Source organism: Triturus cristatus, chromosome 11 (assembly GCF_964204655.1).
Source record: "Triturus cristatus chromosome 11, aTriCri1.1, whole genome shotgun sequence".
NCBI lineage: Eukaryota > Metazoa > Chordata > Amphibia > Caudata > Salamandridae > Triturus > Triturus cristatus.
The window spans coordinates 712,874,485-712,888,816 of NC_140594.1; the positions used below are offsets into that span (position 1 = coordinate 712,874,485).

The 14,332-nt window shown below is 40.3% G+C and overlaps 1 protein-coding gene across 1 annotated transcript in view; it reads left to right on the plus strand.

Annotated features, from left to right (window-relative positions):
* PCCB (propionyl-CoA carboxylase subunit beta) overlaps positions 1 to 14,332 on the plus strand; it is a 548,767-nt gene that overhangs the window by 91,394 nt on the left and 443,041 nt on the right. The gene's annotated exons all lie outside the window — the stretch shown is intronic.

Below are 14,332 nucleotides of genomic sequence, written 5' to 3' on the forward strand. Positions count from 1 at the left end.
TCCTGACTAACATCTGAATGGGACTACCTAACTGGCTATGTCTATGTGGGTGTATTTATAGAGCGCACTGTTTCTCCAGGGAGTGTCCTGGAGCTAAAAGCTGAAAGGGTAGCAGCGGGGAAAGGAAGGTTACGGGCATGAGTAGAGCCAATTTTTCAGTTTCTTCCGTAACAGAGGTTTAGATTCAGTGTTTCTCTGGTGGAGGGGCATTTTGTTCCAGAGGGAATGTCCAAGGCAGGAGAGAGCCTTGCCCCCTGTCCTAGACTTTCAAATACGGGGGATGTTAGCTAGCAACAGGTTAGAGGAACGGAGATTTCTTCTTGGGGCATAAAATGAAATCTTACATTTAAGATACTCTGGTCCTGTCCTTTAAGGGCTTTCTGGGTAACGAGCAGTATCTTAAAGATTACTCTCTTCCTTACTGGGAGCTAGTGGAGACTCCTCAGAAGGTGGGACACATGCTCATTCTGGGGGAGCTCAAAGATGGTACTGGCTGCTGCATTCTGGACAAGCTGAAGCCTGTCCAGCAAATAACCAGGCATACCCAGACAGAGGCCATTCACGTAGTCCAGCGGGGAAATAATCAAAGTTGGAATCGCCTGTTGTCTGACAACTCTCGACAGAAAAAATAGAAATGTTCTCAAGAGACGCAACAGAGTGCAGCAGGTGCCTACTACAGCGTTAACTTGGGCGCAGAATAGCAACTGGTTGTCAAATTTGAACTCCAGGTTTTTCACCACCGGGTTGTTGGCTGTGGGGGCAGGAACATCCGCTGGCCAGAAGACCTGCAGTTGTGTCCCTGGGCCCTTACAGAAGATGAGTAGCTCTGTCTCTTCTCTGCATTATACATTTCAACTGATTCGCAGCCAGCCACCTGAAGACAACTGAGAGGCAGGTACTAATTGACATTCCAGGACAGGGCTCTTTGTTCTTCCACGTAAACAGTAGCTGCGTGTCATCTGTATAAGACACAATTTTGGCCCCCAATGATTCAATCAACGCAGCCAGGTGTGTGAGGTAGATGTTAAACACGGTCTGACTCAAGGCTGAACCCTGCGAGACCCCAACCTTCAGAAGACGTGAGGCGGCAGAATAGGGATGGCACAAGACCTCCTGCCCCCTCCCCTTGAGAAAAGTTGCCTGCCAATTCCAGGCCAGACCCCTGATGCCAATCCAGTGCAGGAGCATCTGGTGCGAGACCGTATCGAAAGCGGCGGATAGGTCTAACAAGATCAGCTACGCTCTCCCGCCTGCCTCCAGACTCAGCCGAATGGAATCGATCACCTCCAATAGAGCTGTTTCCGTGCTATGGCTTGGTCGAAAGCCTGACTGGCTAGAGTGAAGTAGGCTGTTCTTTTCAAGAAAGGAAGATATCTGCTGGTTCACATGTTTCTCAAGGATCTTTGAGAAGGCCGGGAGAAGGGAGATAGACCTATAGTTGACAGGGTCAGATGGATTAGCCTGGGCCTTTTTATAGCAATGGAATAACCTTTGCCTGTTTCCATTTAGTGGGAACCGTGGCAGACAAGAGGGAGGAGTTTAATAACTGGTTCATGGATGGATTTATGGCCTGTGCTCCCAGGACCAGAATGGAAGCGGGCGCAGGGTCCAAAGGAGAGCTGGCTTTAAGGCCGGATTGAAGGCCTTTTAGGGCCCTCAGAAAAAGTTCAGAGAACATATTTCCGTGATGGGGGTGGGCTGTAATTAAGTATTCCCGATCATTACCCACTTCTAAGGCAGGGCCTGATGTGTCAAGTCAAATCAGCTTTTTTTTGATAAACACATTTTTATTGATTTTATTCGGTGCAAAACATACCACCATGAAAGCATTCTAATCAGAAAAAAATACAGTTAATCATTCCTACTTTAGAATATGACACAATCAAACATTAAAAACATTATAAAAACTGTGTATTTCATGATCACTCAATACATCGAAATACAATACGCATTTACATAATATACAGTACAATATGTGCAAAATAGCCTGTATCATAGAGATGCCTAAAGTGCAAAGTGCTATAATGTATCAGGATAAGAGATAGGAGGAGTAACTACATATAATCGTCCAGGCTTTTCATATAACAGTGCATCCAAATGTGAATAGTCCTTTCTTTTCCTGATCGGCAATTGTATAAACAGAATAACAGCGTTCATAATTTTCACGTTTTCCAGATTGCATACAAAGTTAAAAGCATGTTTATACTGAAAAAGCATATTAGATAAAAATAGAGGTTTTAAAACCGATTTCCGGATATCCATATAAAAACTACAAAAAAGTATAAAATACAAAGTGGATTGGGGGGGGACTTTCCATCACACGGACAGTACGGGAGTTTGTGACACAACTTTTCTATTCTAGGAAATGCTAATATATAGAGGTGTGTGCCAAACCCAAGCCTCGTTAGTAGAATCAATGTTGGGTATTTCTTACCTGCGTTAAATATAACCATGTGCCCCTTGCTGATGGGCGTTCGCACTAAGAAATAACACTGTTTTTTGGTAATTTCAGCCTCTCTTACACATTTCCTAGCATTAATGTATGTTAACTTCAGCTCACTTTTACTATAGACCTGAATGGGTACAGGATTATTTCTATTGAAGTCTACCTTACAGCATATTAAAAGGGTATGTATATTCTCTAGCCAGGGATTTTTTATGCTATGGTCAAGAGCCAAGCAGTCCATAAATGAATCCTTTGTAAATTTAGTTGCATCCTTGGCCCAAATCCCTTGCCAAAAAGTGAGACCTGCCATATTTATTAGATCTCTTTCTTAAATACGATACAGATAATTCTTTATGTACTATATAATTTGCTGTGGTACTAGGGACTGCCAACACTTTTTTAAAATTAGTTTTCTTGAATTTGTAAGGAGGCGATGTTACCTCTCCCCCATATAGCAGCCCCATAGCAGACACCTGTGACACACTTACTCCGATACAGGGCAAGAATTTCCTGTATGGGTTTATTTCCTATTTTTGCTGAAAATCTAAAAATACCCTCCGTGATCCCTAAAAAATTTGAGTTACAAGATTGTGTGTGTGTGTGTGTGTGTGTGTGTGTGTGTGTGTGTGTGTGTGTTCCAGGTACCAGTCCTATTAAAAAGCAATCCCAAATATGAAAAAGTTGAAACTCTGTTAATAACAGCCCCTCCCACATGATGTTGTTTACTCTTCAGCCTATTGCTCCCACATGTCATAACAAATGTTTTCTTAAGATTTAGCTGGAGATCTTTTTCAGACATGTACGTCGCAACAAAGTCTATTAGGCGTTGCAGACCATTTGCTGTCCTAGATATTAGGACATCGTCATCTGCATATAAAAGTACTGGGGTGGGGCATGCCCCAACTTTTGGGGCATCAATGGCTTGATTTTGTAAAAAGAGATCTACATTATTAATATTTAAAATAAAAGGGGCATTAAAACACAACCTTGTCTAATTCCACGCATTACCCTAAAATCCGGAGTACATTCCTGCCCCTTGTACCAAACCATACTTTAGAAGTTAAAGTGTAAATCTGGGATACACTTTCAATTATATCAATAGGAGCACCTAGCTCTTTCAGTGTTAGCCACAGTTTGGCATGGTTAACAAGATCGAAGGCGCTAATGAGATCAACAAAACAAAGATGTAAAATAAAACCTTCCTTGGCTAGGGTATATTTCCCTACCAATAGCTCCAGCTTTATACATTGTTCCACCGTCCTGAGACCCCTTCTGAAACCATACTGGGCCTCTGTTAAGATGTTGTTCTCAGCGGCCCAGTTGTCTAACCTCTCCAACATTATTCTACCCATTCGTATTGAGGTGGAGTCAAGAAGGGATATGGGACGGTAGCAGTTAGCCTTCCCTCTAACGCTTTTTTGAAAATAGGTACAATGACACTTTCAACCCAGGATGTAGGTAACACTCCCCCTCCCCCCCCCCCCCCCCCCCCCCCCCCTAGAGTAGCATTAAAAGCATTTAATAAAATTGGGATCCAGAAATCAGAATTGTGTTTAAAAACGTCAATAGGTTCCCCATCCGGTCCAGCGGCTTTGCCATTGGCACTTTTTTGTGAGGCAGATTTAGTTTCATCTGGCGTTATTGGGGATGATTTTACAGGCTCCACTAGTATATAATTACCATTATTGCACTTAGTTTCTTTGACGGCCTCTGGGTTAAAAATACTCTTGAAATGCAATAGCCAAACTTCCAAAGGCACATCGATATCAATTTTCACAGTAGTATTCTCTTTAAAAAAAGGATGATCAATGGTTTTCCAGAATAGGACAACATCTCGCGTCCCTGCAGCCTGGATTAATTTCTCCCAGGCCTCCTCACGAATCTCCATTTTCCTTTGTTTCAGAGTATTTTTATAAACTTTCCTCAAGGTACTAATCCTAGCGTTATCTCTTGGTTTTGCTTTCAGGGCTGTTTTTAATTCCCCGTTTAACCTTGAGCATTCCGGGTTAAACCATCTGTGGTTGAAGTCACAAACATTCTTGCTCCTTTTAGAAATTAGGTCACCCTCTATTTCAGTAGTAATATTACAAAATGCAGGTCTAATTGCCGAATTTATAGAGGAACTATCCAAACAGATTTCGTAGGTGGCCAAAAAGCGAGCGCTAACGCTGAAATTCGCAGAATTTCAACGTTGGCGCTCGCTATTTGGCAGCGAGCAAAATGTAGGTAAGTTGAAACCTACTAGCAAAAAAAGGAATCGCAAAATTGCAATTCCTTATTTTGCTCTTGCATTTAAGGAATCGCAAATTGCGATTCCTTAAATTCAGTGTAAGTAGCACAAAAGAAAGTGCACTTTAGCCTTAAGGAATCACTAATTACCACCAACTTCAAGTTGGTGGTAATTAGCGATTTCCTTGAAAAAGCACTTTTTTGCTTTTTTTCTTAAGTGCCATGTGGCACACATTCATGCCCTTGTGCATACATGTACATTTCAGGGGTGCAACAGGGTGTCCTTTTGGAACCCTGGCACCCTTGAAATTGCTCCAGCAATTTGCGAGTGCCTCTTGGTGACTCCCAAATTGCGGGAGCAATTCCTATTCATTCCTATGGGCCTCGTGGCACATAGGAATGAATTGGAAGGTATTCCTTAATTGCGAATCGCAATTTCCAATTCACAATTAAGGAATATTAAGGAATCGCCAAAATATTGCGATTCCTACCTACATGGCATTTTGCGATTCCTTAATAGCGATTCCCTAAAAATCGCTATTAAGGAATCGCAAACATGCATTTACCTACATCTGGCCATAAATCTTTCTTTTTTCCCTTTGAGATTTTCCATAAAAATGGTGAGGTTCACACCTGACCATTTTATGGAAACTCCGTTATTACCTTGAGTCTTAATATCAATATCCGCTGCCTTCCCCCTTACTTTTCGTGTCAAAATAAGCCTCAAGGACCTAATTAGTGGGCGATGGTCGCTAAGGAGACTAACACCAATAAAAATCTTTTCCACCAGGTCCCTGCAGTTGGCTGATACAATAAAATGTTCAAGGATGACCCAGCCCCTATATATACGTTTGGATAATTGTCTCTCCAGCAGGGATAGTAGGTTCCATAACTGCTAGATTATATTTATGAACAGCATTATTAATTGCCTCCCCATAGGGATCATGTGGAAAATGAGGAATTCAATCACCAAAACGATCACAATATCCACATGGTTCTCCCACTTCATTACCACATTTATCACAATTAAAATCACCAGCCCACCTAGGACTTGAGGGAGAGTAATCAGAATATGGAGCACATGCTGTTAGGAAATGTTGCATATTTGTGTTGGACTCTGGACTGGTGTGATGTGCGGGCGGGGGGGGAGGGTTTGGGGGTCTGATGTTTTGCAGACCAGGGGGGGGTTGAACAAGGATGCCAATTCTCACTGTTCTTCTATCCATATTGGTACCGTGTATGAGGACGAGCTCCCCGGTGTCCTTATAAATGCCAATAAAGTTTGTTGTCAAAAAAAAAATCACCAGCCCAGACTAATACATAATCCCCTCCCACTCCCTCCAAGAAATGATCCAGGTCTTCTTTTAATAGCTTAATGACCCTGCTTCTTGTTTTATCAAAAATGTCATTATAAAAGTTTATTACAATGATGAACTGTTTTCCCTCCGAATAGAAATGAAAAAGCTGATAAAACTGTGACAAAGTATTGGCTTTCCTTAGAATTAGAGGCGAGGTGACCGCAATTAATGCCCTAGACCTCCTTTTCTCTCCCCATTCTAGAGGGGCTAGCATTTGTACAAACAATTTGAAAACAGTTAATAAAAAAAGGCTCAGTATGCCAAGTTTCCTGTATTAGGATTAAAGCACACCCCTCTATCGTTTTTAACCATTCCTCATAGTTAATCTTATTTTGTGATAATCAATTTTTTTTATTAGTAAAAAAAACCAAGCAAATAAATCTTCAGCATACTCGTACAAGAGAGAGCATAACAAAGCCACCAACCAGCAGCGGAAACCACATTTCTGATGGGACCAGACAGGTGAAACATCAGTACATGGTTACATGGAAAGCCATATGAAAGAACTAAGAAAGTAGGTTCAACCATTTACCCCACACCTTGTGAAATTTCGCTGGTCAGCCACGCACCTCATAGAGAGGTTCTTCCATGGCCGCGCACCAGTCCACTCCTCAGCGCCATTTCCTCAGGGTAGGGTGGGTTGGCCTGATCCCAGGCCACCGCAATGTCACATTTGGCCACAGCGACCACAGTACCCAGAAAACATTTATCTGCTCTAGAGCCATCCAACCCATCAAACACGCCTAGGAGAAGTCGCGTGGGTTCATGGGGAACCTCCTGTATACTGGGTGCACAGCGCGTGTACTAGTATATATATTTTACGTGATTAACAACAGACACCAAACAATTAGTTCTTGATAATCAATACAAAACATTTATAAGAAATATCAAAATGTTGTCAGCATTTATACAGAAAAGAAAAAATGACATCCATATTTTCTACATTGCAATATCATTTGTAATCAATGATGTTTGACAAAAAAACAGTGTTGACATTTTTTTGGGGGATTGTTGGACACTAAATATGAAATATCATCTTGCCCATTCTTGCCCAATGCATTTCGGGATATAGCAATCCCTTCTTCATGGGCCTCTAGAAAATGAAGAATTAGAAAACAAATAGTATTTTTTTTTATTTTATAATGGTGGTAAAGATAATCAAGCAAATGCTTTTATATACAATATCCAGCGAACCAAAAATCCTTATATGCATTAGATTAGAGGCAAGAGAAGGGTGTATTGAAGAGTGTGGTTAATCTCTAAGTACAACAAAATTATTTGAAAAAAAAAAAAAGTTAATAAAAAAAAAAAAACTCAGTGTGTAGATAATGCGCGTGAATTCACCCTTCTTTATTAATTAAAGCAGAATCAACCACTCCCAGTGATATGAGTGCAAACGGCAAGTACTGCCATATGTCTAAGGAAACATAACCCACTGTGTGATACTTAATGAACGCATTAATAGCCAGTGTGTTTGTTACAAATAAACTTACTGTGTTAATGTGGGCTAAAATGATGTACTAACGAATCCAGGCGAAAAGAAGGTTGACACTAACTGGAAAAAGGAGTACAACAATAACAGCCAAAATTATAAAACCAACTGGTGACCAAATAAATATATATTCAAAAAGAAGATAAGTGAATGAGATTTAGCTCATCACTCGAAAATGGATTAGGCCCTATTGATGCGAGAATGCGCGTATTACCTAAAAAGACGATAACTACTGATGTGCCTAATGGTAAAATTGTACGTCAAAATAAACTACGTGTACAGTCTAGATGACGCTTACCTCCCCTTAAGTTGGAAAAAAGGACAACCACAACGGAATCTGTAGATGAAACGCAAGTGTTCCGCAATGTTTTCCTACGAGAAAACACCATCGTGAATTACTGATTGCAACTACGTATAGTCACTGCGAGAATTAAACAGGAAATATACTCTAAGTTTGGACTTACGTTATATTGCAAACGAGACTCCTACAATCCTGGATACAATGCTGATGCAGCGTAGGTCATTCCTGCCGCGAATAGTCACCGTTGAAACGCTGGTGATAGTGAGATTTAAACTAGTATTCCCAGGCTTAACCCGCCCCAGAGTAATGGAGATAAAAGAAGTACTCACTAATAGTGAGATTGAGCGCCATCTTACAATGGTGTGGTTGATATGTGAAATACAACAGCAATGTGAACATGTGGCTACCCACACTGAGATCCTAGACAAAAGTATTGTGAAGTCATCTAATAGCGATGCTCTGAATGAAATTATACAGTGGAAAAAATATGGAGAAAACGAAAAATACTTATGTAGGACGCAAGTCGGGCGCCATTTTGAAATGGTTCCCGAATACATATGAGGATACTGATGCTGTTAAATTAACTGCTGAAAACTGAATAAGCTTGGCTGTATAGACTAAAATAACAACAAAAGTGATAGTAACATGTGTCTATAAAATTAGACTGAAGACTACACCGTGAAATATACAAGATAAAAAAGAGTGATGGATTACATTGCTAATTATAAAGAGACTTGCACCCAAGTGAATAAGTGACTGATCTATTGTAAAGATTGCCAGGAACAGAACGCATATGTACAATCTAATGGTTCATGTTATACATTTCAGATAAAACATTGCATTTCAATGTGACATTTGAGAGTGTATATTATGAATGTCAAAGAAAACATTGCATTTCAATGTTATCGTTAAGACCACTTGGTTCTAGAGTCTGTAACAATTTGGTCCACCACACTTCCCTCTGACCAAGCCTTTTAGCATTATCAAAACCTAGGTTACATTTTAAAATTTCCAGAATAGTAAACCTAAGTTGTGCATTTGTGTGATTAGTGCGACACAAAATAGGATTTAATGTTGTGTGTGCGTATTGTGCTCGGAATTGCGTATTTTGATTTTACGCGTCTTTTTCCCAACGTAAAGAAAACTACATGGACATTTGATAGTGTATATAACGTAACTTGAATTGCAGTCTCCATTGTACCTTAGTGAAATGGTTTTGCTTGTGTGGGGATGGTTAATAGTATTTCCTGTGATGACATTGTTGCAGTTCACGCAATTGTGACACTTGCGCATTCTCGTATACTCTTTTTGCTCAAATGGTTGAGATTGTGTCAACATCTCCTTGAGATTTTTACTGCGAGTGTATGCGAATAAAGGCTCTCGATCAAACAGACCTTTGAAATCCGAAACATATTTCAATATGTCCCATCTTGATTTGATAATTCTTTTAATAGTGTTGGATTTAGTCGAAAATTTGGATTCAAAGACCTGGCGGTTTTGGCTGATTTTCGCTTTAGGAACTAAAAGTTCTTTGCGTTCCAATTGTTGGGTTTTGTGTAACACCTTGGCCACAGTCTCTTCAGGGTAACCTCTCTGTTTAAACTTAATGCTTTGTTTATCAAGAGCTGTGTCTAATTCTAACTCATTAGATACTATTCTTTTAGTTCTGATCATCTGCGAATAAGGCAGATTACGGAGTAATGATGGAGAATGAAACTGGTAAATAACAGAAGATTATTTATATCCATCCGTTTAGTCTACACTGTTGTCTCAAATTTATCATTCTGTTTGGTGATCAAAACCTCAAGGTAGGGTAAGCTTTCTTCACTGATATTATGAGTAAATTTAATACGTGGGTGTTTTAAATTCAATTCAGAAATACTTGATTCCAATGATTCTTTAGAGTTTTTCCATATAAGGAAAATATCCTCTATGAATCTGACGTAAAACACTAGATTAGAACTCCACAAATTATCTGAGAAAATATGGTTTGATTCAAATTTAGACATGAAGGTATTCGCATAGGACGGAGCCCCTGAAAAACCCATTGAGGTTCCACTGATTTGCAAATAAAAGGAATTCTGCCACTGTAAGTAACTATGTTGCAAGTAAAATGTTAACAATTCCAGGATAAGAACTTTGTTTACCCCAATATCTGGCAGTTGAAGCAGAGCCCACTCTGTAGCTTCAATCCCTTCTTTCAACGGTATGGAGGTATTCAATGATGTTACGTCAATAGTGCAAAGAAACCAAGAAGAGGAGTACTGATCATTGATTGTATTCAACAATGTTAAAAAATGTGTGGTATCTTTCACATAACTTTTCCATGTTTGCACAAACTTCTGTAAAAAACAATAATATACAAATTGACCTACTAGTGAAAAGATAGAATCACACCCCGAGACTATCGGGCGGAACGGGGGATTCAAAAGGTTTTATGTACTTTTGATAACGTATATAGTTTAGGTCCCCTAGGAAAAGTGACAGTTGGAAAGCTCCGCGTTTTGGTAGTAATCCATGACATATACTCTGCGTGATCAAGGATTTGATTCAAAATGTCCATTATCTGAGCAGTTGTGTCTTGGTCAAGTTTAATGTAGGTAGTAGTATCTTGGAGGTGTAAAAATACATTGTGTTCATAGAATGCTCGGTTCATGAGGACTAGAGCACCCCCTTTGTGTGCCATCTGAAATGTCAATCTGGGATCTCTAGCTAATTGCTTGATCATGCTGATTTCATGCTTCTTTAAGTTGGTTTGAACCGATGGATGCAAGAATCATTGGAATCAAGTATTTCTGAATTTAATTTAAAACACCCACGTATTAAATTTACTCATATCAGTAATGAAAGCTTACCCTACCTTAATGTTTTGATCAGAGAGGTTACCCTGAAGAGATTGTGGCCAAGGCGTTAAACAAAACCCAACAATTGGAACGCAAAGAACTTTTAGTACCTAAAGCGAAAATCTGCCAAAACCGCCAGGTCTTTGAACCCAAATTTTCGACTAAATCCAACACTATTAAAAGAATTATCAAATCAAGATGGGACATATTGAAATATGATTCGGATTTCAGAGGTCTGTTTGATCGATAGCCTTTATTCGCATACACTCGCAGTAAAAATCTCAAGGAGATGTTGACACAATCTCAACCATTTTAGCAAAACGAGTATACAGGCATGCGCAAGTGTCAAAATTGCATGAACTGCAATAATGTCATCACAGGAAATACTATTAACCATCCCCACACAGGCAAAACCATTTCACTAAGGTACAATGGAGACTGCAATTCAAGTTATGTTATTTACACTATCAAATGTCCATGTGGTTTTCTTTATGTTGGGAAAACGACACGTAAAATGAAAATACGCATTTCCGAGCACAAAAGCACAATACGCACACACAACATTAAATCCTATTTTGTGTCACACTGGCTTGATCATCATCACACAAATGCACAACTTAGGTTTACTATTCTGGAAATTTTAAAATGTAACCTAGGTTTTGATAATGCTAAAAGGCTTAGTCAGAGGGAAGTGTGGTGGACCAAATTGTTACAGACTCTAGCACCAAGTGGTCTTAACGATAACATTTAAACGCAATGTTTTCTTTGACATATTTATAATATACACTCTCAAATGTCACATTGAAATGCAATGTTTTATCTGAAATATGTAACATGAACCATTAGAATTTACATATGCTTTCTGTTCCTGGCAATCTTTACAATAGATCAGTCACTTATTCACTTGGGTGCAAGTCTCTTTATAATTAGTAATGTAATCCCTCACTCTTTTTTTATCTTGTGTATTTCACGGTGTAGTCATCAGTCTAATTTTATAGACCCGTGTTACCATCACTTTTGTTGTTACTTTAGTCTATACAGCCAAGCTTATTCAGTTTTCAGCAGTTAATTTAACAGCATCAGTATACTCGTATGTATTCGGGAACCATTTAAAAATGGAGCCCGACTCGTGTCCTACATAAGTATTTTTCATTTTTTCCACTGTATAATTTCATTCAGAGCATCGCTATTAGATGACTTCACAATACTTTTTTCTAGGATCTCAGTGTGGGTAGCCACATGTTCACATTGCCGTTTTATTTCACATATAAACCACACCATTGTAAGATGGCGCTCGATCTCACTATTAGTGAGTACTTCTTTTATCTCCATTACTCTGGGGCGGGTTAAGCCTGGGAATACTAGTTTAAATCTCACTATCACCAGCGTTTCAACGGTGACTATTCGCGGCAGGAATGACCTACGCTGCATCAGCATTGTATCCAGGATTGTAGGAGTCTCGTTTGCAATATAACGTAAGTCCAAACTTAGAGTATATTTCCTGTTTAATTCTCGCAGTGACTATACGTAGTCGCAATCAGTAATTCACTATGGTGTTTTCTCGTAGGAAAACATTGTGGAACACTTGCGTTTCATCTATAGATTCCGTTGCGGTTGTCCTTTTTTCCCAACTTAAGGGGAGGTAAGCGTCATCTAGACTGTACTCTTAGTTTATTTTGACGTACAATTTTACCATTAGGCACATCAGTAGTTATCGTCTTTTTAGGTAATACGCGTACACTTGTGAATTCTCGCATCAATAGAGCCCAGTCCATTTTCGAGTGAAGAGGTAAATCTCATTCACTTATCTTTTTGAATATATATTTATTTAGTCACCAGTTGGTTTTATAATCTTGGCTGTTATTGTTGTACTCCTTTTTCCAGTTAGTGTCAACCTTCTTTTCGCCGGGATTCGTTAGTACATCATTTTAGCCCACATTAACAGAGTAAGTTTATTTGTAACATACACACTGGCTATTAATGCATTCATTAAGTATCACACAGTGGGTTATCTTTCCTTAGACATATGGCAGTGCTTGCTGTTTGCACTCATATCACTGGGAGTGGTTGATTCTGCTTTAATTAATAAAGAAGGGTGAATTCATGCGCATTATCTACACACTGAGTTTTCTTTTTATTAACTCTTTTTTTTGGTTCAAATAATTTTGTTGTACTTGGAGATTAACCACACTCTTCAATACACCCTTCTCTTGCCTCTAATCTAACGCATATAAGGATTTTTGGTTCGCTGGATGTTGTATATCAAGCATTTGCTTGATTATCTTTATCATCATTATAAAATAAAAATGTTTACTATTTGTTTTCTAATTCTTCATTTTCTAGAGGCCCCTGAAGAAGGGATTGCTATATCCCGAAATGCATTGGGCAAGAATGGGCAAGATGATATTTCTTTTCTGTATAAATGCTGACAACATTTTGATATCTTATAAATGTTTTGTATTCATTATCAAGAACTAATTGTTTGGTGTCTTTGTTGTTAATCACATAAAATATATATATACTAGTACACGCGCTGTGCACCCAGTATACTGGTGGTTCTCCACCAGCAGAGTTACATTGGATCTGGTTGGCTGCCCTTTCCTGGGTTGCACGCACTCCTTTGATAATAATACCCCGAGTTTGTTTTATCACGTTATTAATAAGGTGTGCGCTGATTTCACAATTTCATATTCATGGGGAACCTGCTACCCCAAGGTCTGTGTAAGCTCGGTCTCCACTCCTGACCAGAACCGAGTGAGGCCCGGACACAACCATACCATGTGATAAAAATCGTCTGGAGCTCTGCCACAACGTGTGCAGTCTGGGGACAGGCACAACCCCGCCCTATGCAAGCGCGCGGGTGTAAGGTAAGCCATGTGGAGGTAATAGAGTTGTACTAGATGAAGTTTAGAGGAGGTCATGAGAGTTTTGGGTGCCATAAAGGCATTGCGCAAGTCCGCCTCTTCTAAGGGGCCAAGCCACCCCTCCCAGCGAGTCCGCAGTGAATCTAAGGTGGTCGGGCCATTGTTCACCAGGGAGCGGTATATCCAAGACACCCCTTCTCTGCCTAGATTTCCCATCATGACCTGCGCCTCTAGCGGGCTGAACTCTGGCAGGGATGTGCCTGCTGGGACGTGGTCGGTGAGGGCGTGACGGAGCTGCAGGTACTTAAGAAATTGGGAGTTGTGTAGGGTGTGAGGCGCTGCTGTAAGTCAGAGAAGGCCCTGATATGATCCCCAACTCACACATCCCCAAGGAGAGATATCCCGATATGGTCCCACTTTCGAAATTCTGCGAGGTCCGCCGTCTCCCGCAGCCATCTGCCCTGCCATAGTGGAGTGTGTTGAGTGAGACATTTGTCCCAACACGTGTGTCGCAGGGCGGAACGCCAGGCCACCAGGGCCGCCCTCGTGATTGGCGGCATCGTCTGTGGTATGGGAGTCCCGTGTAAGTAAGCCTGGATGTGTGGAGGGTCCATGTCTATAAGTGTGATCCGGTAGGCCGGGTCAGACCACCCTCCCGTGAACCAATCATGGATAACGAGGAGTCTAGTGGCCAAATAATAAAGTTGGAGATTCGTCATACCCATACCTCCATCAAAAGGTGGAATCTGGCATTGGGCCAGGGCAATGCGTGGCCTCCTACACCCCCATAGGAATTTTG